Source organism: Salmo trutta, chromosome 33 (genome assembly GCF_901001165.1).
Source record: "Salmo trutta chromosome 33, fSalTru1.1, whole genome shotgun sequence".
Classification (NCBI taxonomy): Eukaryota; Metazoa; Chordata; class Actinopteri; order Salmoniformes; family Salmonidae; genus Salmo; species Salmo trutta.
In genome coordinates this window covers 6,028,464-6,055,687 of record NC_042989.1, presented here as the reverse complement: position 1 = coordinate 6,055,687, position 27,224 = coordinate 6,028,464, and the positions used below count along the sequence as shown (strand labels likewise).

The window sequence follows — 27,224 nt, the reverse complement described above, 5'->3', positions numbered from 1 at the left end:
GCCACCCTACCTGACGTGACAGCGTCTGCCTCCAGCAGTGCCAGGGCCTGGCTGCCAGGTAGCTAAGCTGAGGCACATGCCAGCGGGGACCACAGTCACACACACCTGGACCTCTATCTATCTCTCTCTCTCTCTCTTTCACACACACACACACACCTGGCCATCAGCACAGTACAGTTACACTCATAAACAAATAAACAAGCTAGGTGATAAAAAATAAATTGATTCAGATTTGGATCAGTTTGGTTAAATGTGACTTGTTTCAGGAAGCTAGGCGTATGTTGCACGCCACTACTTCACAGGAGAGGGATTTGAACCTAATAAAAAATATATATCAAAATTGAAGGGTCTCCCGAGTGGTGAAGCGGTCTAAGGCACTGCATCGCAGTGAGGCGTCACTACAGACCCTGGTTCAATCCCTGGCTGTGTCGCAGCCGGCCACGACAGGGACACCCATGAGGCGGTGCACAATTGGCCCAGCGTCCTCCGGGTTAGGGGAGGGTTTGGCTGGCTGGGATGTCCTTGTCCCATTGCACTCTAGTGACTCCTTGTGGCGGGCCGGGCGCATGCACGCTGACTTTGGTTCCTCTGACAAATTGCTGCGGTTGGCTTCCGGGTTAAGCAAGCAGTGTGTCAAGAAACAGTGCGGCTTGGCAGGGCTGCGTTTCGGAGGACGCATGACTCTTGATCTTTGCCTCCCCCGAGTCCTTACGGGAGTTGCAGCGATGGGACAAGACAGTAGCTTCCAATTGGATATCACAAAACTGGAGAGAAAATGGGGTAAAAAGTAACAACAAAAAAAGCTTTTTTGGGTAGAAATGTCTTCTGGAGCATGTGAACTTTCATGTGCCTTAATAACAAACATGTACGCCATCTGTCAATACGAATAGAATTGTTGAATTACGAGCCTAGTTGGTTTAGCCACGTAAAAACACAGGAACCTTTCTGCTAGCCATGATTGCCTGAGATAATGGATGGGCTGGACATGCCCATAGAGGAGTTTAGATTGGTCTGTCATGTAGCATGCTTCTGCCTATAACATGAGCAGCTCAGTATGTGTCCATGCTACTGCGGCTTTTTTGAAAGATATAACGTTAACCATGGAGTACTACAAAAGTTTTGCTACTGTTCTCAACAACATTGCTGGCCTGAATTTAGCAGGCACAATTGACAAAGATCAGTGGGAAAAAGTTGTGATGGACTACTTTCTGCACACGGTCAGTGTGAACCAGAGTGACCTGACACAACGGGCTAAACAAGCGTTCATCCATGTATACTGGTAAGACGAGTCTAGCTACATTTTCAGATATTATGCATTTAAAATTTTGTCAGAAAGTTGTTTTCATTGCAGGTTAAAATTGTACTGTTAACTAGCTAGCGAACGTTAGCTTGCTAGCTCGCTAGCTAAAGTTACGTATATAATCTGTGTAGTAATATTATTTATATCTCAGAAACCATTTTCATTGATAGTTATAGACTAATGCTAGCTAGCTAACTAACATTGAATGTAGTTGGTTAGCTTTAAATACTTGCAGATACATACTATAGCATGTCATGTAAGGTGGCTAGTTATGACCATCTGTATGTACTGCATGGGTTGGGATTATGGTTCATTGTTAAGCCAGCTAACTCGCTACCTCAATGTCTAGGTCCCATGTGGCTCAGGTGGTAGAGCATGGTGTTTGCAATGCCAGGGTTGTGGGTTCGATTCCCATGGGGGACCAGTACGGAGGAAAAAAATGTATGAAAATGTATGCATTCACTACTGTAAGTCGCTCTGGATAAGAGCGTCTGCTAAATAACTAAAATGTAAATGCAAACAAAAGGCTCCACTTCGCCAGAAGATTACATGACCCATCAAGTTAGGCAGGCGTGTCTGGGGTGTGGTTATAGAATTTCATTTCACATTACCCATCAATTTAGACAAGTGTGTTTGGGTAAGCATCATCTAATAATTATAAAATATGTATACAATATTTTTATCTGGAAACTTTTGATATTGCTACTATGCCAAGTAACTATTTCACTATACTGTTTACACCTGTATGGTGTGCATGTGACAAATCAAATTTTATTTGATATAGTATGTGCTTACTAGAGACGGTAATGTGAAGAACAGCATGACCTGTACAAAAGCCAGGTTAGGATATAGGCCAAAATGTATTTTTACTACTACTTTTTGCTACTACTTTCACCACTTTTAGTCTTTAAATCTTTGGTTGTTTACTACACTACCTAACTCACTCTGTTTAGCAAATGAACCAATGTTAATGCTTAAAGAGATGGGTGTGAACAATGCTGAATGGGTGTAGACAAAGAAGAGCTCTCCAGTAGGTGTATCATAACAGCCAAGTGACATTTTCAACAACAAAAAAAATATTTATATATATATATATATTTTTTTTTAAATGTTGCTACATAAGACCGATTTGAGGCGGTGGGTCAGAAATGGAAAAGAGATAAACAACACACGACAAGCCTGAAAACCAAGACAACCATGCCATTGTATATAGACCATGTCTTAGGCATTGAACATCAGTAAATATGTCAAATTATATCTACCTGTCTTTGCAGCTGTGTTTGTAGCTGTCCAAAGGTGGTGGGACAGACAGTAAAGACAGAGTGAGTGAGAGGACAGTTGAGAGAGAGCAGAGAAAGGGCAGAGAGTGAGAGGAGGAGTATTTAAGGACCAGTGGCCTGGCTTTGAGGGCAATGAAAGAGAGCGAAACAGCAATAGAAAGAGAGAGAAAGTGAAACCTACAGGACACAGACACACAAACAAAAGAGAAAAACTCAGACTAGAGGCTGCGGAGGTTGTCCTTCCTCTCGATCTTCTCTATACTGACAGAGACTCAAGCTTAGAGACTGAATTTCCTGTGGAACTACCTGAGCTTCCTGTGGGCTCTGACCCTTGTCTCCCCTCTGTTGGATCTCTGTCTCCTCACTCAAATCTCTGAGAGCCACAGCCATCAGAAAAAGATGTAAGGGACAGGCAGGCCCAGTCAACTGCAACTGGCTAGCTCCAGAGCTCTGACCCAGCACTCTGCAGCCTGCAACACACAATCACCACAGTACAGTCCAGTCAGTTGGGGATACGTGGGATGGATGACTGACACATTCTCTACACTGAACACAATGACGTTTAAAAGTGAGTCAGCACTTCTACAAACACTTTTAGGGTGTGCGTCAACTTATGCCTTTTAAAGGGATAGTTCGACATTTTGGCCCTTTTTTACTTATCCAGTGATAGAATGTGTATGTCTCCGTGTCCAGTATGAAGGAAGTTAGAGGTCGTTTCTGGAACCGTTGCTGACTAGCGTTAGCGCAATGACTAGAAGTCTACAGGAGAAGCTTGCATGCGGCAAGAAACATAACAATTGTTTCCATGAGTTCAGGTGACTCTGGGTAAGTAGAAAAAAAGTACTTAAATCGCCAAAATGTTGAACTTGCCCGTTGAGTGCAGCCACTCTGCTCAGCAAACAAACTAAAACATTCTTGATACAGTATGTTGTCAAACTGAGAGTGCGGGACCATTACACACTCATAGTAGACAGAGCATGTATAGAAGAGTACTGTGCAGTGTTGGCAGGCTATGAATCAGTGCTGTTGAAACATAATAAAGAAAGCGTTCAATTATATTGTCAAAATGGGACTTCCCACTACAGACAAGAGTAGGGAGAGAAAACAGAGCATGTGCTGTAGAGTTGGCTACAGTGCTACTGTACTGAAGGTGTATAGTATAGTAGTCTACTGTACTACTGTGAGGTAGGTGGAAGTGGAAGACTCAGGGTATGAATCAGCAGTTGGTGAAATCCAATCAGGCCAATCCAGTCATATCCTGAAGAATCCTCTTAGTGGAGAAATCCCCTGTTCCTGCTCCACAGGTGTAACCATGACACTGTTGCACTCAGTGCATTGACCTATTGGGCAGACACACACACTCTCTTACACACACACACGCGCACACAGTCATAGAACATGAGGATTTTATTGAATCTGACAGGTCACACTTCCAGTAGCCTCTGCCGAGTCCCCAACAACCAGAGCATGCTCTGGTTTTCAGGGGAAATGGAAAGGCACCCTGTGACGAGACTTTGGACGTTAACAAGGCGACACTATCTTAACTCCTCCTCTGCATTTACTGGATTGGTTGAACAGCGCAGAAGAGCTCCTGCCCTGACAGTTTTTTTCTCTTCTCGTCAATACCAGAATGTGGGGGATCTAGTTTCGGGTGTTTCTTTTACACCTGCTATGTTACACTTCCAGACGCCAGAGAATATATCACTTTTCTGTGGAAACAATTTTCATATACTCTTAACCCTTAGTGCTTAGAATTGCCAATTATATTTCCACCAACCATTTAATTTGGTTGGCTTCTTTTTGAATACTTCAGGCTCAACTTGAGGGTTAAACTAATGCGTTCTGGAAATCGGATTAGATACATAGTTAAATGCTAAAAATATGTTATCTGCAATGTCGCGAAACAAACAACCATGACATCAATTGCCCCTACAATGTCAAAACATGATTTTGTCATGAGTTCAGTTCCATTTGCTTGATTTTGCACACACACACACACAAACAAGTTCACACACACAGAGAGAGAGAGAGAGAGAGAGAGAGAGAGAGAGAGAGAGAGAGGACCTACCTGGATCAGGTACAAAGACATCCCTGGCTTACCCTTGTTTGACCTAACACACTCTGATCTGACATTACCTGAAACCCCCTTACACACACACACACACACACACACACACACACACACACACACACACACACCCCTCTCCCTTACCCACTCACTCGCCCGCCCTGTCCAGCCGTTGCCCCTGGCAGTGCATATCCTCCCACAAAAGCACTAACAGCTCTAAGAGCTTGGCTTCTGAGGTGCTTAATTGTCCCAGAGAGGCCATTAGAACACTGTTAGAATGTTAGACTGGAACGTTAGAAAGAATGCCACAAGGCTCTATGGATCCTCTCCACCACATGCTCCAGTGGAGCCAAGGCAGCGCATTACATTACATCACCATACGAGTCACTGCTGAGTGATGCAGAGGAGACGAGAGCGAGGACAGAGAATTCAGCAAGACACATCAGAAACACAAGGCTAATTTAAACCCCCCCCACCACCCCTCACTGCTTCAGGACAGGCCTCTCTTATACCATTCTTCCTTTTTTCTCTCCAGCTCTCCCCCCCCCCCTTCCTCCCTCTCTTTCTCTCACTCTCCCTGTCTTTCCCTCTTCTCTCGCTCTCCCCCCTCTCGCTTGTCTTCAGAGACAGGATCTCTATGTGACAAAGGCGTCGAGACAAACAGCCGAGGGTGGGGCCCAACTGTAGTTGGCGCGGAGTTGGCACTGCGCTTACTTGAAATGCTGAATGACATTGTGCCAGGACATTGTGTGAGTACTAAGTGATGAGCAAAGCCTTCTGACTACCCACAATGCAACAGAGAAACTATATTATACACCACACTATATAATAGTATATTGGTGTAATACGACATCAACAGTGTGAATTAAGAATGAGGGTGCCAGTGTAAGTGCTGTGGTATTTGTCCCCTATCCTCCAGGCCGGCTCGGTCCTCCACTCCTGCGCCGTGGCTCGACGACTCACTGCGAGCTCACAGAACAGGGCTCCGGACAGCCGAGCGGAAATGGAGGAAAACTCGCCTCCCTGCGGACCTGGCATCTTTTCACGCCCTCCTCTCTACATTTTCCTCTTCTGTCTCTGCTGCTAAAGCCACTTTCTACCACTCTAAATTCCAAGCATCTGCCTCTAACCCTAGGAAGCTCTTTGCTACCTTCTCCTCCCTCCTGAATCCTCCTCCCCCTCCCCCCCTCCTCTCTCTCTGCGGATGACTTCGTCAACCATTTTGAAAAGAAGGCTGATGACATCCGATCCTCGTTTGCTAAGCCAAACGACACCGCTGGTCCTGCTCACACTGCCCTACCCTGTGCTTTGACCTCTTTCTCCCCTCTCTCTCCAGATGAAATCTCGCGTCTCGTGACGGCCGGCCGCCCAACAACCTGCCCACTTGACCCTATCCCCTCCTCTCTTCTCCAGACCATTTCCGGAGACCTTCTCCCCTACCTCACCTCGCTCATCAACTCATCCTTGACCGCTGGCTACGTCCCTTCCGTCTTCAAGAGAGCGAGAGTTGCACCCCTTCTGAAAAAACCTACACTCGATCCCTCCGATATCAACAACTACAGACCAGTATCCCTTCTTTCTTTTCTCTCCAAAACTCTTGAACGTGCCGTCCTTGGCCAGCTCTCCTGCTATCTCTCTCAGAATGACCTTCTTGATCCTAATCAGTCAGGTTTCAAGACTGGGCATTCAACTGAGACTGCTCTTCTCTGTGTCACGGAGGCTCTCCGCACTGCTAAAGCTAACTCTCTCTCCTCTGCTCTCATCCTTCTAGACCTATCTGCTGCCTTTGATACCGTGAACCATCAGATCCTCCTCTCCACCCTCTCCGAGCTGGGCATCTCTGGCGCGGCCCACGCTTGGATTGCGTCCTACCTGACAGGTCGCTCCTACCAGGTGGCGTGGCGAGAATCTGTCTCCGCACCACGTGCTCTCACCACTGGTGTCCCCCAGGGCTCTGTTCTAGGCCCTCTCCTATTCTCACTATACACCAAGTCACTTGGCTCGGTCATATCTTCACATGGTCTCTCCTATCATTGCTACGCAGACGACACACAATTAATCTTCTCCTTTCCCCCTTCTGATAACCAGGTGGCGAATCGCATCTCTGCATGTCTGGCAGACATATCAGTGTGGATGACGGCTCACCACCTCAAGCGGAACCTCGGCAAGACGGAGCTGCTCCTCCTCCCAGGGAAGGACTGCCCGTTCCATGATCTCGCCATCACGGTTGACAACTGCCTTGTGTCCTCCTCCCAGAGTGCTAAGAACCTTGGCGTGATCCTGGACAACACCCTGTCGTTCTCCACTAACATCAAGGCGGTGACCCGATCCTGTAGGTTCATGCTCTACAACATTCGCAGAGTACGACCCTGCCTCACACAGGAAGCGGCGCAGGTCCTAGTCCAAGCACTTGTCATTTCCCGTCTGGATTACTGCAACTCGCTGTTGGCTGGGCTCCCTGCCTGTGCCATTAAACCCCTACAACTCATCCAGAACGCCGCAGCCCGTCTGGTGTTCAACCTTCCCAAGTTCTCTCACGTCACCCCGCTCCTCCGCTCTCTCCACTGGCTTCCAGTTGAAGCTCGCATCCGCTACAAGTCCATGGTGCTTGCCTACGGAGCTGTGAGGGGAACGGCACCTCCGTACCTTCAGGCTCTGATCAGGCCCTACACCCAAACAAGGGCACTGCGTTCATCCACCTCTGGCCTGCTCGCCTCCCTACCTCTGAGGAAGCACAGCTCCCGCTCAGCCCAGTCAAAACTGTTCGCTGCTCTGGCACCCCAATGGTGGAACAAGCTCCCTCACGACGCCAGGACAGCAGAGTCAATCACCACCTTCCGGAGACACCTGAAACCCCACCTCTTTAAGGAATACCTGGGATAGGATAAAGTAATCCTTCTACCCCCCCCCCCCCCATTCAACACCATAGTACCCTCCAAGCTCATCATTAAGCTCGAGGCCCTGGGTCTGAACCCCGCCCTGTGCAACTGGGTCCTGGACTTCCTGACGGGATGCCCCAAGTGGTAAAGGTAGGAAACAACACCTCCACTTCGCTGATCCTCAACACTGGGGCCCATGACTGCATGGCCACGCATGCCTTCAACTCAACCATCAAGTTTGCATACGACACAACAGTAGTAGGCCTGATTACCAACAATGATGAGACAGCCTACAGGGAGGAAGTGAGGGCCCTGGGAGTGTGGTGCCAGGAAAATAACCTCTCACACAACGTCAAAAAACAAAGGAGCTGTTCATGGACTTCAGGAAACAGCAGAGGGAGGACCCCCTTATCCACATCGACGGGCCCGCAGTGGAGAAGGTGGAAAGCTTTGAGTTCCTCGGCGTACACGTCGAGGTCCACCCACACAGACAACCTAAATGGTCCACCCACACAGACAGTGTGGTGAAGAAGGCGCAACAGCGCCTCTTCAACCTCAGGAGGCTGAAGAAATTTGGCTTGACACCTAAAACCCTCACAAGATTTTACAAATGCACAATTGAGAGCATCCTGTCAGCCTGTATCATGGCCTGGTACGGTAACGGCACCGCCCGCAACCGCAGTGCTCTCCAGAGGGTGGTGCGGTCTGCCCAACGCATCACCGGGGGCAAACTACTTGCCCTCCAGGACACCTATACCACCCGATGTCACAGGAAGGCCAAAAAGATCATCATGGACAACAACCACCCGAGCCACTGCCTGTTCACCCCGCTATCATCCAGAAGGCAAGGGAAGTACAGGTGCATCAAAGCTGGGATGAGAGACTGAAAAACAGCTTCTATCTCAAGGCCATCAGACTGTTAAATAGCCATCACTAGCACATTAGATGCTGCTGCCCTATATACTTAGACTTGAAATCACTGGGCACTTTAATAATGTTTACATATTTTGCTTACTCATATGTTTATATTCTATTCTACTGTATATGCCGCTCTAAAATTGGTCATCCAAACATTTATATATTCTTAATTCCATTCCTTTACTTAGATTTGTGTGTATTGGGTATATGTTGTGAAATTGTTAGATATTACTTGTTCGATATTACTGCACTGTCGGAGCTAGAAACACAAGCATTTCGCTACACCCGCAATAACATCTGCTAAACACGTGCATGTGAAAAATACAATTTTATTTGATTTATACACAAAAGTATGTGGACACCCCTTCAAATTAGTGGATTAGACTATTTCATTCACACCTGTTGCTGACAGGTGTATAAAATCGAGCACACAGCTATGCAATCTACATAAAGGTCTTATTGAAGAGCTCAGTGACTTTCAACGTGGCAATGTCTTAGGATGCCACCTTTCTAACAAGTCAGTTCGTCAAATCTTTACCTTGCTAAAGCTGTGCCTGTCAACTCTAAGTGCTTTTATTGTGAAGTTGAAAGGTCTAAGAGCAACAACGTCTCAGCCGCGAAGTGGTAAGACACACAGGCTCACAGAACGGGACTGCCGTGTGCTGTAGAGCGTAAAAATGTCCTCGGTTACAACCCTCACTACGGAGTTCCAAACTGCCTCTGGAAGCAACGTCAGCACAATAACTGTTTGTCGGGAGCTTCATGAAATGAGTTTCTATGGCGGAGCAGCCGCACACAAGCCTAAGATCACCATGTTCAATGTCAAGCGTCGGCTGGAGTGGTGTAAAGCTCGCCGCGATTGGACTCCGGAGCAGTGGAAACGAAATTCTCTGGAGTGATGAATCATGCTTCAACCAGCTAACTATATCATCTGACCATGGGTCTTGAAGTGTGTGGACCATACAGTGCATTCAGAGAGTATTCAGACCCCTTCCCTTTTTCTACTTTTTGTTATGTTACAGCCTCATTCTAAAATAGATTAAATAAAGAAATGTCCTCATCAATTCATCAATACCCCATAATGACAAAGCGAAAACAAGTATAGACATTTTTGCAAATGTATTGAAAATACAGAACAGAAATACCTTATTTACAGAAGTATTCAGATCCTTTGCTAAAAAATTTATCTCAGGTGCATGCGGTTTCCATTGATCATCATTGAGATGTTTCTACAACTTGATTGGAGTCCACCTGGGGTAATTTCAATTAAATGGACATGATTTGGAAAAGCACACACCTGTCTATATAAGGTCCCACAGTTGACAGTGCATGTCAGAGCAAAAACCAAGCCATGAAGTCAAAAGGATTGTGTCGAGACACAAATTGTGTCGAGACACAGATCTGGGGAGGGGTACCAAAACATTTCTGCAGCATTGAAGGTCCCTATGAACACAGTGGCCTTCATCACTGATAAATTAATGAAGTTTGGAACCACCAAGACTCTTCCTAGAGCTGGCCAAATCAGGGGAGAAGGGCCTAGTCAGCGAGGTGACCAAGAACCTGGTGGTCACTCTGACAGAGCTCTAGAGTTACTCTGTGGAGATGGGAGAACCTTCCAAAAGGACAACCATCTCTGCAGCACACCACCAATATTTAAAATGTTTTTATTTCACCTTTATTTAACCAGGTAGGCCAGTTGAGAACAAGTTCTCATTTACAACTGCGACCTGGTCAAGATAAAGCAAAGCAGTGCGACAAAAACAACAACACAGTTACACATAAACAAACATACAGTCAATAAGACAATAGAAAATAAAAATCTATGTACAGTGTGTGCAAATGTAGAAGAGTAGGCAGGTAGGCAATAAATAGGCCATAGAATAGGCCATAGAGGAGAAATAATTACAATTTAGCATTAATACTGGAGTGATACATGTGCAGATGATGATGTACAAGTAGAGATACTGGGGTGCAAAAGAGCAAGAGGGTAAGTAATAATATGGGGATGAGGTAGTTGGGTGTGCTATTTACAGATTGGCTGTGTACAGGCACAGTGATTGGCAGCTGATGCTTAAAGTTAGAGAGGGAGATAAAAGACTCTAGCTTTAGAGATTTTTGCAATTCGTTCCAGTCATTGGCAGCAGAGAACTGGAAGGAAAGGCAGCCAAAAGAAGTGTTGGCTATGGGGATGACCAGTGCAATATACCTGCTGGAGCACATGCTATGGGTGGGTGTTGCTGTGGTGACCCGTGAGCTGAGATAAGGCGGCGCTTTACCTAGCAATGACTTATAGATGACCTGGAGCCAGTGGGTTTGGCAACGGATATGTAGTGAGGGACAGTCAACGAGAGCATACAGGTCGCAGTGGTGGGTAGTATATGGGGCTTTGGATGGCACTGTGATAGACTACATCCAGTTTGCTGAGTAGAGTGTTGGGGGCTATTTTGTAAATGACATCGCCGAAGTCAAGGATCGGTAGGATGGTCAGTTTTACGAGGGTATGTTTGGCAGCATGAGTGAAGGAGGCTTTGTTGAGAAATAGGAAGCCGATTCCAGATTTAACTTTGGATCGGAGATGCTTAATGTGAGTCTGGAAGGAGAGTTTACAGTCTAACCAGACACCTAGGTATTTGTAGTTGTCCACATATTCTAGGTCAGAACTGTCCAGAGTAGTGATGCTAGTCGGGCGGGAGGGTGCGGGCAGCAATCAGTTGAAAAGCATGCACTTAATTTTACTAGCATTTAAAAGCAGATGGAGGCCACGGAAGGAGTGTTGTATGGCGTTGAAGCTCGTTTGGTGGTTTGTTAGCACAAAGAAGGGCCAGATGTACACAAAATGGTGTCGTCTACATAGAGGTGGATCAGACAATAGCCAGCAGCAAGAGCAACATCATTGATATATACAGAGAAAAGAGTCAGCCCGAGAATTGAACCCTGTGTCACCCCATAGAGACTGCCAGAGGTCCGGACAACAGGCCCTCCGATTTGACACACTGAACTATATCTGAGAAGTAGTTGGTGAACCAGGTGAGGCAGTCATTAGAGAAACCAAGACTATTGAGTCTGCCGATAAGAATGCAGTGATTGACAGAGTCGAAAGCCTTGGCAGATCGATGAAGACTGCTGTACAGTACTGTCTTTTATCGATGGAGGTTATGATATTGTTTAGGACCTTGAGTGTGGCTGAGGTACACCTGTGACTAGCTCGGAAACCAGATTGCATAGTGGAGAAGGTACGGTGGGATTCGAAATGGTTGGTGATCTGTTTATTAACTTGACTTTCGAAGATTTTAGAAAGGCAGGGCAGGATGGATATAGGTCTATAACAGCTTGGGTCTAGAGTGTCTCCTGCTTTGAAGAGGGGATGACCGTGGCAGCTTTCCAATCTTTGGGGATCTCAGACGATACGAAAGAGAGGTTGAACAGGCTAGTAATAGGGGTTGCAACAATGGCGGTGGATCATTTTAGGAAGAGAGGGTCCAGATTGTCTAGCCCAGCTGATTTGTAAGAATCCAGATTTTGCAGCTCTTTCAGAACATCAGCTGTCTGGATTTGGGTGAAGAAGGGGGGGAGTTGCTGCAGGGGGTGCTGAGATGTTGGCTGGGGTAGGGATAGCCAGGTGGAAAGCAAGGCCAGCCGTATAATTTTTTTTATTGAAATGATCGATTATCGTAGATTTAAAATCGGTGGTGACAGTGTTTCCTATCCTCAGTGCAGTGGGCAGCTGGGAAGAGGTGCTCTTATTCTCCATGGACTTTACAGTGTCCCAAAACTTTTTGGTATTAGTGCCACAGGAAGCAAATATCTGTTTGAAAAAGCTAGCCTTAGCTTTCCTAAATGACTGAGTATATTGGTTCCTGACTTCCCTGAAAAGGTGAATATTGCGGGGCTATTCGATGCTAATGCAGAAAGCCACAGGATGTTTTTGTGCTGGTCAAGGGCAGTCAAGTATGGGGTGAACCAAGGGCTATATCTGTTCTTAGTTCTACATTTTCTGAATGGGGCATGCTAATTTAAGATTAGGAAAGCACTTTTGAAGAGCAACTAGGCATCCTCTAGTGACGGGATGACGTCAATATCCTTCCAGGATACCCGGGCCAGGTCGATTAGAAAGTCCTGCTCGCTGAAGTGTTTTAGGGTGCGTTTGACAGTGATGAGGAGTGGTCTTTTGACCGCGGAGCCATTAAGCACGCAGGCAATGAAGCAGTGATCGCTGAGATCCTGGTTGAAGACAGCAGAGGTGTATTTAGAGGGCAAGTTGGGCAGGATGATATCTAAGAGGGTGCCCATAGTTACGAATGTAGGGTTGTACCTGAGAGATTCCTTGATAATTTGTGTGAGATTGAGGGCATCTAGCTTAGATTGTAGGATGGCCGGGGTGTTAAGCATGTCCCAGTTTAGGTCCCCTAGCAGTATGGACACATATGGTGTCCAGGGCACAGCTGGGGGCTGAAGGGGATCTATAACATGCGGCAACGGTGAGACACTTGTTTCTGGAAAGGTGGCTTTTTTAAAGTAGAAGCTCGAATTGTTTGGGCACAGACCTGGATAGTAAGACAGAACTCTGCAGGCTATCCCTGCAGTAGATTGCAACTCCGCCCCCTTTGGCAGTTCTATCTTGTCGGAAAATGTTATAGTTAGGGATGGAAATGTCTGGATTTTTGGAGGCATTCCTAAGCCAGGATTCAGACATGGCTAAGACATCCGGGTTGGCAGAGCGTGCTAAAGCAGTGAAGAAAACAAACTTTGAGAGGAGGCTTCTAATGTTAACATGCATGAAACCAATGCTTTTACGGTTACAGAAGTCAACAAATGAGAGTGCCTGGGGAATGGGAGTGATGCTGGGGGCTGCAGGGCCTGGGTTAACCTCTATATCACCAGAGGAACAGAGGAGGAGTAGGATAAGAGTACGGCTAAAGGCTAAAGGCCAACAGGACAACGACCCTAAGCACACAGCCAAGACAATGCACGAGTGGCTTCGGGATAACTCTCTGAATGTCCTTGAGTGGCCCAGCCAGAGCCCGGATTTGAACGCGATCAAACATATCTGGAGAGACCTGAAAATAGCTGTGCAGCAACGTTCCCATCAAACCTGACAGAGCATGAGACGATATGCAAACATGACTGTTGTGTCATATTAAAGCAGAGGTTGTGCTATTTTAAACTAAGTTAACTTGTAGTCTTCATTTGTTCTTTTAATTTGTTATTTTTGAGCCATGTCTGATTGTTTGAAATGTGTGAGAAAATTAGCTTTAGCTTGAAAATGCTCAGTAATCTACAGCAGCATTCAAAAATTCTATTGGGTTCTGAAGGGTTAAATAAATCTTATTTGTTTTATTTTTTTGACACACAAAACTATTCAGGCAACATGGATCTTCATCCATCGGGGAATTGAATGTCTCAGAAGCTTGATTTTATCATCTAGCCACTAAGCTAGCAAGTTAGCAAACCAAATGCACAGCTGGAGCCCTGAGCTAGATATAATTGATTTGCCACATTTTAGATAGTTACGTACGCACGCCCGCAGCCCTTGCAAAGCGGGGGGCCGCGGCAGTACTGAAAATCATACCTTCGGTATATATGGTATATTGCCTAAAGAACATCATCCGAACCCTCTCACGGCAGGGGACATACATATTATGTAAATTGAAATTTCATCCCGATGCCTTTCTTCCAACTTTCATCAATTTGAATAATCTCTCCCTCTCCCTTTGGCCATGTGTGACTGTGAGGTGACTGTTATGAGTGAGTTTCCCTCTCTCTCTCCTCTGTGTAACTGTGAGTACACTGTCCAAGTCTTACCCCTGGGGACTCTCTGGGGTGGGGGGGTTCTGTTTGACCAAGCGTGTCTAGGAAAGTCACACACACACAGTTTTTTGAGTATGAGGACTGAGTAGCACACTAGCTGCAAGTTCCTGGCCTGTTTGCCTGCCTGTAAATGCATGCAGTAAAACCTGCATGCATTTCCTTATGTAGTAAAATAAATGAAGAGCCAGTCTGTGCAGGAGCAGGTCATATGAGGACTGTTGTTCTATTCTCCTGTCGCTGCCTGGTAATGTCAGAGCAGAGCAGAGCTGCTTCCAGGCAGCTGCATGAAGGACGCTTCACTTTTTCTACGTCCCAAATGGCACCCTATCCCCTATATTATGCACTACTTTTTACCAGAGACCTGGTCAAACATAGTGCACTAAATACGGAATAGGGTGCCATTCGGGATGCAGATTTGACTCCACACTGCAGCCAGGGAGAGAGAGAGATATTTATTTATAGCTGATCAAAAGTCCCGGTTGGGCTGTGGGCACTGTGACGGTCAGGACCGATGGGGACAACTACACTGACACACACACACACACACACACACACACACACACACACACACACACACACACACACACACACACACACACACACACACACACACACACACACTCTCTCTCGGGTCTCTCGTAAAATGAGGCATGATGGCTCGATCATCTCTGCTTTCTCTGCATGAATAATACAGATGCCAAGATTGGGCTTGGTGAGGTTTCACCACATCTTACTGGGCAGAAAGCGAGAAAGTCCCAGTGACAATCTTGATTATTATTATTTTAATTATGTTAATATTGTAAATGTATCACTTAATCTCCAAAGTAGAGGTCGACCGATTAACCTGTTGGGGCTAGGGGGCAGGGGGGCAGTATTTGCACGGCCGGATAAAAAACGTACCCGATTTAATCTAGTCCTGCCCAGAAACTAGAATATGCATATAATTAGTAGATTTGGATAGAAAACACTCTAAAGTTTCTAAAACTGTTTGAATGGTGTCTGTGAGTATAACAGAACAGAACTCATATGGCAGGCCAAAACCTGAGAAGATTCCATACAGGAAGTGCCCTGTCTGACAATTTATTGTCCTTCTGTAGCCTCTCTATCGAAAATACAGCATCTGTGCTGTAACGTGACATTTTCTAAGGCTTCCATAGGCTCTCAGAAGGCGCCAGAAAGTGGAATGAGATGTCTGCAGTCTCTGGGCTAAGTACAGCAGCAGAGTTTGTTACTGGCCTGCCTGGGGACAGTGACACTGGAGATGCGCGTTCATGTGAATTCTCAATTTTTTCTTTCAGTCTTTGAATGGATACAACATCGCCCGGTTGGAATAATATCGCTATTTTACGTGAAAAATCGCATAAAAATGTATTTTAAACAGCGTTTGACATGCTTCGAAGTACGGTAATGGAATATTTAGATTTTCTTTGTCACGAAATGCGCTCGCGACAAACACTTCGGATACTGACCTGAACGCACGAACAAAACGGAGCTATTTCAATATAACTATGGATTATTTCGAACCAAAACAACATTTCTTGTTGAAGTAGAAGTCCTGGGAGTGCATTCTGACAAAGAACAGCAAAGGTAATCCAATTTTTCTAATAGTAAATCTGAGTTTGGTGAGGGCTAAACTTGGTGGGTGTCAAATTAGCTAGCCGTGATATCTACTCAGAATATTGCAAAATGTGCTTTCACCGAAAAGCTATTTTAAAATCTGACACCGCGATTGCATAAAGGAGTTCTGTATCTATAATTCTTAAAATAATTTATGTATTTTGAGAACGTTAATCGTGAGTAATTAAGTAAATTCACCGGAAGTTTGCGGTGTGTATGCTAGTTGCTAGTTCTGAACATCACATGCTAATGTAAAAAGCTGGTTTTTGACATAAATATGAACTTGATTGAACAAAACATGCATGTATTGTATAACATAATGTCCTAGGAGTGTCATCTGATGAAGATCATCAAAGGTTAGTGCTGCATTTAGCTGTGTTTTTGGTTTTTGTGACATATATGCTTGCTTGAAAAATGGCTGTGTGGTTATTTCTGGCAGGGTACTCTCCTAACATAATCTAATGTTTTGCTTTCGCTGTAAAGCCTTTTTGAAATCGGACAATGTGGTTAGATTAACGAGAGTCTTATCTTTCAAACGGTGTAAAATAGTCCTATGTTTGAGAACTTTGAATTATGACATTTTGTGGTTTTAAATTTGGCGCTCTGATGTGTCACTGGCTGTTGAATAGTGCGGGACGATTTCGTCCCACCTACCCTAGAGAGGTTAATCGGAAAGGCCGATTAATTAGGGCAGATTTCAAGTTTTCATAACAATCAGTAATCGGTATTTTTGGACAAAATCATACACCTTTATTTAACCTGTTATGGATAGGGGGCAGTATTTTCACGGCCGGATAAAAAACGTACCTGGTTTAATCTGATTATTACTCCTGCCCAGAAACTAGAATATGCATATAATTATTAGTTTTGGATAGAAAACACTCCAAAGTTTCTAAAACTGTTTGAATGGTGTCTGTGAGTATAACAGAACTCATTTGGCAGACCAAAACATGAGAAGATTCTGTTCAGGAAGTACCCTGTCTGACCATTTCTTCCCCTTCTTGATTATCTCTATCCATTACAAAGGATCTCTGCTGTTACGTGACACTTCCTACGAGAAAATTGATGGTTTTTGATATAAATATGAACTTGATTGAACAAAACATGCATGCATTGTATAACATAATGTCCTAGGGTTGTCATCTGATGAAGATCAACAAAGGTTAGTGCTGCATTTAGCTGTGGTTTTGTTTTTTGTGACATTATATGCTAGCTTGAAAAATGGGTGTCTGATTATTTCTGGCTGGGTACTCTGCTGACATAATCTAATGTTTTGCTTTCACTGTAAAGCCTTTTTGAAATCGGACAGTGTGGTTAGATTAACGAGAGTCTTGTCTTTAAAATGCTGTAAAATAGTCATATGTTTGAAAAATTGAAGTTTTCGGATTTTAGAGGAATTTGTATTTCGCGCCACGCCCATCATTGGATATTGGAGCAGGTGTTCCGCTAGCGGAACGTCTAGATGTAAGAGGTTATCTAGGCAAGTCAGATTAAGAACACATTCTTATTTTCAATTACGGCCTAGGAACGGGGGTTAACTGCCTTGATCAGGGGGGATTCGTTTTTGCAACCTTCGGTTACAAGTCCAACGCTCTAACCACCTGCCTTACATTGCACTCCACGAGGAGCCTGCATGGCAGGCTGACTACCTGTTATGCGAGGGCAGCAAGAAGCAAAGGTAAGTTGCTAGCTAGCATTAGACTTATAAAAAATGACCAATCTTAACATAATCACTAGTTAACTACACATGGTTGATGATATTACTAGTTTATCTAGCATGGCCTGCGTTGCATAATCGATGCGGTGCCTGTTGATTTCTCATTGAATCACAGCCTACTTCGACAAACGGGGGATGATATAACAAGCGCATTTGCGAAAAAAAGCACTGTCGTTGCACCAATGTACCTAACCATAAACATCAATGCCTTTCTTTAAAATCAATACACAAGTATATATTTTTAAACCTGCATATTTAGTTAATATTGCCTGCTAACATGAATTTCTTATTACTAGGGAAATTGTGTCACTTCTCTTGCGTTCCCTGCAAGCAGTCAGGGTATATGCAGCAGTTTTGGCCGCCTGGCTCATTGCGAACTGTGTGAAGTCCATTTATTCCTAACAAAGACCGTAATTAATTATGACATAACATTGAAGGTTGTACAACGTAACAGCAATATTTAGACTTAGAGATGCCATCCGTTAGATAAAATATGGAACGGTTCCGTATTTCACTGAAAGAATAAACGTTTTGTTTTCGAAATGATAGTTTCCGGATTCGACCATTTTAAATGACCAAAGGCTCGTATTTCTGCGTGTTATTATGTTATAATTAAGTCTATGATTTGATAGAGCAGTCTGACTGAGCGATGGTAGGCACCAGCACGCTCGTAAGCATTCATTCAAACAGCACTTTCGTGCGTTTGCCAGGAGCTCTTCGCAATGCTTCAAGCACTGTGCTGTTTATGACTTCAAGCCTATCAACTCCCGAGATTAGGCTGGTGTAACCGATGTGAAATGGCTAGCTAGTTAGCAGGGTGCACGCTAATAGCGTTTCAAACGTCACTCGCTCTGAGACTTGGAGTAGTTGTTCCCCTTGCTCTGCATGGGTAACGCTGCTTCGAGGGTGGCTGTTGTTGATGTGTTCCTGGTTCAAGCCCAGGTAGGAGCGAGGAGAGGGACGGAAGCTATACTGTTACACTGGCAATCCTAAAGTGCCTATAAGAACATCCAATAGTCAAAGGTATATGAAATACAAATCATATAGAGAAAAATTGTCCTATAATTCCTATAATAACTACAACCTAAAACTTCTTACCTGGGAATATTGAAGACTCATGTTAAAAGGAACCACCAGCTTTCATATGTTCTCATGTTCTGAGCAAGGAACTTAAATGTTAGCCTTTTTACATGGCACATATTGCACTTTTACTTTCTTCTCCAACACTTTGTTTTTGCATTATTTAAACCAAATTGAACATGTTTCATTATTTATTTGAGGCTAAATTGATTTTATTGATGTATTATATTAAGTTAAAATAAGTGTTCATTCAGTATTGTTGTAATTGTCATTATTACAAATTAAAAAAATTATAATAATAAAAAATACATTAATTAATTAATTAAAACATTAAAAAAAGTAATTAAAATAAAAATAAAAATTGGCCGATTGATCGGTTCCGGCTTTTTTTTGGGTTCTCCAATAATCGGTATCGGCGCTGAAAAATCATAATCGGTCGACCTCTACTCCAAAGTACACTTTGGCAATATGTACATTGTTACGTCAGGCCAATAACGCAAATTGAATAGAATTGAAGTTGAGAGAGAGAGCGTTCATCATGTGTAGTGTTGTGCGCTACAAATAGGGTCTCTGCCAGAGATCCAGCCTGTGTGATTAGCCCCTCCCTCGCTGTCACTTCTCAGTTTATCATCCATCACACACACACACGCACCAACCCCTCTTCCTCTTACACTTCATACAAAATCACCTGTTAGAGAGATTTTCTCTAGTCAAACAGAAAGAAAGGAAAAGCGACACTATCATTAAAACTAATCAGCACTTCTTTATTCCTGCCTTTTTGCCGTCGTCGCCATGGAAACCCACTGAGAGCTGTCACTGGATATCGACAACATTGGAACATTGGAAAGGAGGATGTGGAGGCAGATAGATAAGAGGGGAGAGAGAGGGGCATGAAAGAGAAAAATAAAGAGAGAGGGGGATGGAGAGGGAGGGAGAGAGAGAAGAGAGAGAGAAATAAAGAGAGAAGGATAAAGAGCCTAACGGAGTGTGTGTAAGGGGGGTTGTATAGTTAAGGCTCTCTGAAGCGTTGTCAATCAAAACCACCTCATTGAACTGTCAATTGACGATCTCAAAGATTTCCAATGCTATCAGAAGTAATTACCAATACTTCCTTTCGCAACATATTCCGTTATGGTTGATCAGCTTACGTTTGCCATGTAATATGAGAGAATATAGAGGCTTCTCCGTTACAGTAGTCGTCACAGGTTCATTTCACCTGGCAACACTCCACTGAGGCTCAGGTACTGTAGATGTCCTCTATTCTATTCCCGCTAACCCTGTGTGGAACACCTTGAAGGATAAGTCTCAGCAGCAATACCCCAGCTATAGCAGAATACCCTTTAGACTCATACCACGGTCACAAGTTAATGTTTTACCTCTGTCCATTCAATGACTAACATAGCCAAGCCCGCACACCATCCCTCCATCCAGTCATAAAATATATGGACTCTTAGTCAGCAAAGTTTAGATAGCACAGGAGCCTCTACCAGTGAGAATACATGACAACATACTTATAACACAGCCCTCCAATAGAGGTCTTACAATCCTGCTCTACTATGTTCAGTGGGAATAGTAAGATACTGGAACAAAGGGGTGCCACAGATGAGAACTAGGCCTTATTTGTGTGTGTGTGTGTGTGTGTGTGTGTGTGTGTGTGTGTGTGTGTGTGTGTGTGTGTGTGTGTGCATCCATCTCTGTGTGTGGTTCTTCTGTGCTGAAGCCATCTGGGTGACTGTGGTGATATAAGGGTCTTTGAGACAATGGAGATGTGCACAGTGCACGCCAAGGCCACACTGGTAGGCTACAGACTAGGGAAAGCCACATGTTGTATGGGGCTGGGAATTACCAGGGACCATATGATACGATATTATACCGATACTTAGGTGCCGATACAATATGTATTGCAGTTCTCACAATTCTATATGTACTGCAACTCGAGAATTTTATTGCGATTCAATGTTCCAAACATATTTCTCACCATATGTCTGCTGCAGAGGGACAAGAGGGAGTCGTGAGAAAACATGTTTTGATCAGTCACGGAAATAAGTGCTGAAAACAAATTGGCTCCCTATTTATAAAGAAGAGGTTGAACAAGCTATGAAGGAATAATACTGGAGTTTTGTTGCAAGTACAGCAAACTAGCGGAAAAATAATATTGCGATATTGTCAGAACAATACGATATATCATCAAAGGTAATATAGCAAAATGTAACTGTATAGATTTCTGCCTCATCCCTAATGTTGTAGAGGATAGATAACACAAGTCTCCATGGTAATGTTTGACAAACAAACACTGACAGGTTTGCAGACTTTTACAGCTAACCCAAATGAGATGTGTTACATTTCAGCTACCCTACCCCAGAGACAGCAGAGCTCGTTCCTACAACAAACATGATGTTTTCAACTTTTCAGAATAGAACAGAACAAGGATATGGAAAATAAAAATGTATTTGCTGGTCTATTGTTACAACTAAATTCACACATGCACTCACAAACAAGGCTTGCTGAGCTTCCAAGTAATAAGTAACATGAGTGTCGCGAACTTGGCAACAAGGCAACAATGGCCTCTTGGACCTCTGCTATCTTATCTAAATGAAATGTAGGCCAGGCTATAAGACAGACTTGTTAGATAACACAGTGAACAGTGCCAGAATGCATACACCCTAGGCCCAGATCTAAATACTATAGGAAACAAACAACAAGGGGATATAAAGGAGACCATTCATTGTCAAAGTTTCAGCCTGCGGCTGTAAGTCACTGCAGCTATAAGTCACAAACACTTCATACAGATCATAGACCTCACACAGGTGGTTAAAGTGTGATCATATCTGGAACATGACAACTAGGAGTGTGCCGACATGGCCATACTAGTTTCCCTAATCGTATCTGCAAATTGACAGTTGAGTCAGTTCGGATGATAGTCGTGATCGGAAAAAAAGGAAATGTTTTAATATGCCCAAGTAGATAATGGCAAAATATCTATCTCCCTGCACGTTTATAGACCAAACAAGCTGCAGATTATGAGCCATGGAGGGGTGTGTCTGTCTGGCCTGTGTCTCCTCAACTTGCAGCGGCAGGCAAGTTTGCTATCAGTCAGAATGCGCATAGATTTTTCTTTATTTTTTTCCATACCCTCGCCCCGTTTGTTAGATATTACGCACATTGATAGCTTGATAGCAAACGTCCTTTCCATTTTATTTAGCATAGCAGCAGGCTAACAGCAGGCAGCATCAGTCTGAATGACCAGACCGAAAAAGAGAAGTGAAAGTGACGGGTTAAATGATGAAGTGAGTGGACAGAGAAATACAGCTTCACTCTATCTAATCAGAGCAGCAGTATCAACGCACAGCCCGCACTGGTATTTACAGACAAGCAAACTAGCCAGTTGACTTATTTACACCCCGTAGCACCTCACTTGACTGACTGGCATTAGAAAGATGCTGGCTGGCATTCGAAAATGTATATATATATATATATATATATATTTTTTTTTTTCACCGATAATTACCAAAAATACTCGGATTATAATCGTTGCCCATATCCTTTACGATACTCGTTTTGTCCGACTATTCGGCACACATCTAATAACAACTAACACTGTTGGGGAACACAGGTGATCGCATAAACATTTCCGGAAACCAAGGCTTCAATCAACCCAAGCCCAGGTTGATGTAAACAACAGACAAAGCTATCATTAACATACTTGTAGAGTATGTTATTCTGTGTGGTGGTGTTTCTGGTTGTTGCCAGGTACGCCTGTTGACACTCTAGATGACTGATGTTTTTGTGCTGACTGCTGAGGAGGTGTGGTGGAGTGACAGGTACTGCAGTGTCTCTATGGACTCTACATTGTTAAAACGAATAATGGCATCATATTACAGTTGAAGTCGGAAGTTTAGATACACCTTAGCCAAATACATTTAAACTCAGTTTTTCACCATTCCTGACATTTAATCCTAGTAAAAATTCCCTGTCTTAGGTCAGTTAGGATCACCACTTTATTTTAAGAATGTGAAATGTCAGAATAATAGTAGAGAGAATTATTTATTTCAGCTTTTATTTCTTTCATCACATTCCCAGTGGGTCAGAAGGTCACATACTCTCAATTAGTATTTGGTAGCATTGCCTTTAAAATGTTTAACTTGGGTCAAACGTTTCAGGTAGCCTTCCACAAGCTTCCCACAATAAGTGGGGTGAATTTTGGCCCATTCCTCCTGACAGAGCTGGTGTTACTGATTCAGGTTTGTTGGCCTCCTTGCTCACACACTTTTTCAGTTCTGCCAACACAATTTCTGTAGGATTGAGGTCAGGGGCTTTGTGACGGCCACTCCAATACCTTGACTTTGTTGTCCTTAAGTCATTTTGCCACAACTTTGGGGTCATTGTCCATTTAGAAGATCCATTTGCGACCAAGCTTTAACTTCCTGACTGATGTCTTGAGATGTTGCTTCAATATATCCACGTAATTTTCCTACCTCATGATGCCATTTATTTTGTGAAGTGCACCAGTCCCTCCTGCAGCAAAGCACCCCCACAACATGATGCTGCCACCCCAGGGCTTCACAGTTGGGATGGTGTTCTTTGGCTTGCAAGCATCCCCCTTTTTCCTCCAAACATCATGGCAAAACAGTTCTATTGTTGTTTCATGAGACCAGATGACATTTCTCCAAAAAGTACGATCTTTGTCCCCATGTGCAGTTGCAAACCGGCAGTGGCTTCTTCCTTGCTGAGCGGTCTTTCAGGTTATGTCGACATAAGACTTGTTTTACTGTGGATATAGATACGTTTGTACCTGTTTCCTCCAGCATCTTCACAAGGTCCTTTGCTCTTGTTCTGGGATTGATTTGCACTTTTCCCAAGGATGAACCAGAGTTGTGGAGGTCTACAATTTTGTGTAGGTCTTGGCAAAGTTGTGGAGGTCTTGGCTGATTTATTTTGATTTTCCCATGATGTCAAGCAAAGAGGCACTGAGTTTGAAGGTAGGCCTTGAAATACATCAACAGGTACACCTCCAATTGACTCAAATGATGTCAATTAGCCTATCAGAAGCTTCTAAAGCCATGACATCATTTTCTGGAATTTTCCAAGCTGTTTAAAGGCACAGTCAACTTAGTGTATGTAAACTTCTGACCCACTGGAATTGTGATACAGTGAATTATAAGTGAAGTAATCTGTCTGTAAACAATTATTGGAAAAATGACTTGTGTCATGCACAAAGTAGATGTCCTAACCGACTTGCCAAAACTATAGTTTGTTACAAGACATTTGTGGAGTGGTTGAAAATCGAGTTTTAATGACTCCAACCTAAGTGTATGTAAACTTCTGACTTCAACTGTATATATCTATCATATAGCCTATCCCTTTACATGTTTATCATTTGGAGGACCTGTTCAAGTGTAGAGTTTTGAAAGGAAGTGATCCTAAATCTCAACAACATAAAAGCTTTTCTAGTATGAACACAATGGGGCAGTGGCTACTTCAACAAAGCATGAGATTAAATTCCTGCAAGTGTTAGATAGCAGCAGAGCACTCACATCAAATGAATTGTTACTGTTAGTTATACAGCTCTCCTGGCCTAATTGCAGGTTGACGCTTATTGTCATGAGTCTTGCCCTGGAGGCAGAACTGAGCGGTTTCTGCTAGATGGGCCAGCTGCAATGTCAAAATGGCCTATATAATAAAAAAATGTAGGAAAACAAAAATGTGCTTTTTAGTCTTAATTTAAGGTTAGGGTTAGCAGTGTGTAGGATCTTAAGTTGATCACTGTTTTGTTACTGAGAATTTTCTTGCAGTGGTTTTGAGTTTTAAAAAGGCTTTTATAGTTTGTCATTTCCACTTTGGAATTTCATAATTGACTCGCCCTAAACAAAAATGTATCAACCCCTACAAAAATGTCCATTAAAATGTCCTGCTGCTGTAGGATTATTTTTCTGCTGTAGGAAACTGGCTCAAAGTAAGATCGTACATCTGTAATACATGTGAAACATGATCAGAAGTCTAGCATGAAGAGTCTTCATCAGTCTTCTCTTGCCTACAGGAATAAATTAAACTGTTTATGTGGTAGGCCTATAGTAGTCCTATGATATGCTTATAGCGATTACTATAGTGTCCATAATGTCCACCACACATACTTGGAACAATGAAAATAAGGTGATGGTCTCTCAACCATCCCGTCCTCTCACCTTCCCTTGAATATGTAAGATGATTTATTGAAAAAATAACTCATTGTGAAACCTTAAATCAGAATGTGGTGGTAGCCATGTCATCGCTGTGGTTTTACTTAATGAATTATGTCTGTAACGTGGCAGAGAGAATTGTAACATGGAAATTGGAATTCAAGATTCATGAATTGGCCAATTGTGCATACAAAGGCCTTGTTAATATAATTCCACGTTGTGCGATCACCCCAAACAGAGGACAGGACGAGACATTCACATTACATAGCTCATAATTACTGTGCGCTTGGCAAAGCAGGTCATTTGAATTAGCTGAATACCATCTCAATTCTCTAAGACAAATGAAGCTGTGAAATGCTATCATATCTTCATAGTCGTAGCACATCAATAACGCGAAACGGTCAAAATTGTAGCATTAAAAGGCCTAATACTACCATAATAGTCCTGCTGCTACTACATTATACTATTCACACAGTAATGTATCAGGATTCATGGGTCATTCTAGGGCTATTATCCCACAGATGGACCAGGCAGGTTGACTGGGCTCCAGTCCCTAGTTGCATGTTTACATCTCAAGACATCCCATTTCAGATCAACCAGCTGTGAGCCAATGTTGGCCATAACTGGCTACAGGGTTTTCATTGAGTTCAAAAAGGGAAGTATGTAAGATGTGCACAAGCAAATAGACCTATAGGCCTATCTATGAACTATCAGCAGTATTTATTTTATACTAAGCCTACTGTGGTATGTGGTAACTGTAATCAAGGAATAAAAACATGAGAGAACACATAATCATGCAAAACGCAATTTGCATAGCATGATTACCGAGTTGAGACGAAAACTAAATGTAAACAATGTACACATCGTGTGTGTGTGTGTGTGTGTGTGTATGTGTTATATGCGTATTACTCAACTATTTTGTTTATGGTGGATCATCTGCACAAAAACAACAGAATGCATATCCAAAATGAGGTAGGCTACTTTTTTATCGGTTTCAACCAATGTCTGAAAAATAGCGGGGCTGCTCAAGATCAGTTTTGATTCGACACAGCACGGTGGACAAGGGAGCAGCCACCGATGCAAGCTGACTTCACAAAATAACAGTCGATATAGCCACAGAAAACACAGGCTAAGTATTTCGTTGGTCTATAAGAAAGCTTCACAAATGTGAGCGCTTTCTTTCAATACAGCATTCATTTAGAGGTAATATGGGAGACAAATCGCAGTTTATTGTCCCTGCCTGGCGTCTGAATTGTCGCTGTCATACTTTATACAATTTTAACATAACCGTTATGCACATAGTAGCAAAAATTAAGGAACGAAACTCCGACAAATTCCTATGCACAAACGCATTTGAATTTGAAAAAGACGATAGGAATTCTAACGGAGCCTCGTTCGTGAATCCCTGCCCGCTATTTTGTTACCTCTCAGCTGCGGTCGAAGCAGGCAAATAGCAACAGGCCAGGGATGGAGGGATAAAGGAGTCGGCGCAGACACACATTCCTATTCGTTTTCTGCACACACAGTAAGGGAAAATGTCTTACCGGGCTTTATCTTACAAAGCTTGGATTTCTTCGAGGTCTATTTTCTGCCTGACGATGATGCTTTGAGTTGTTAAGCTGACTGAAGGCGGAAACAGGAACTGGGAAGGGAGACTGGAGTAGTCACTCCGCTCTGCTTGGCTTCTACTGGGGCTACTTGAATTGACACAGAGCTGCATTGCGCATGCTTGAGTCACTTCAATGAGCGGTTCGAGCTGCACACAGTCTTCTGATGCGTTGTTATTTTCCAAATGTGAACCTATTGAACGAAATTGTCTTCTACTCCTTTTTTATATGGGGTATTTGGTCTTACCTGAATAGAAGTGGATATTCAATTTGGTGTCCAAAAGTGGGTTTAGTAAACAGGTGTCTTCGTGATATCTATTTGTGAGGCCCTGAAAAATCAGAAGAAAGTGTGTAATCACATAATTCAATGGGGACATTTTTAAAAATAAAATGATTAAACTGATTACTCAATCTGGCATTTTTCAGGCGCTTTAAAAGTTAATGATATCCCAGGCTTAGAAAGAGCAGGTGGGTATATTTAAGCAATAAAGATGGAGGTGTGGTATATGGCCAATATACCACGGTTAAGGGCTGTTCTTAAGCACGACACAACACGGGGTGGCTGGATACAGCCCTTAGCTGTGGCATTTTGGGCATATACCACAAAACCCAGAGGTGCCTTATTGCTATTGTAAACGTAATTAGATCAGTAAAAAATGTATTTTTGTCAATCCCATGGTATACGGTCTGATATACCATGGCTTTCGGACAATCATGGCTAAAACCACTCGGTTTATAATGACATTTTAGTCATTTAGCAGACGCTCTTATCCA

General features: G+C 43.4%; 1 protein-coding gene across 3 annotated transcripts in view; it reads right to left on the bottom strand.

The window, feature by feature from the left end:
- LOC115172297 (alpha-(1,6)-fucosyltransferase) overlaps positions 1 to 26,553 on the bottom strand; it is a 120,372-nt gene extending 93,819 nt beyond the window's left edge. Inside the window, exons 1-2 of one of the 3 annotated variants that reach the window (XM_029729611.1) lie at positions 26,388 to 26,544; positions 2,887 to 3,050 (exon numbers count right to left, since the gene is read on the bottom strand). The gene's annotated coding sequence lies outside the window, so the exon portion shown is untranslated. Of the gene's footprint in view, positions 1 to 2,562; positions 2,738 to 2,886; positions 3,051 to 26,387 lie in introns of those variants that run through there. The other 2 variants (XM_029729610.1, XM_029729612.1) reach the window with 2 other exon arrangements.
- Between the last annotated feature and the right edge of the window lie 671 nt (positions 26,554 to 27,224).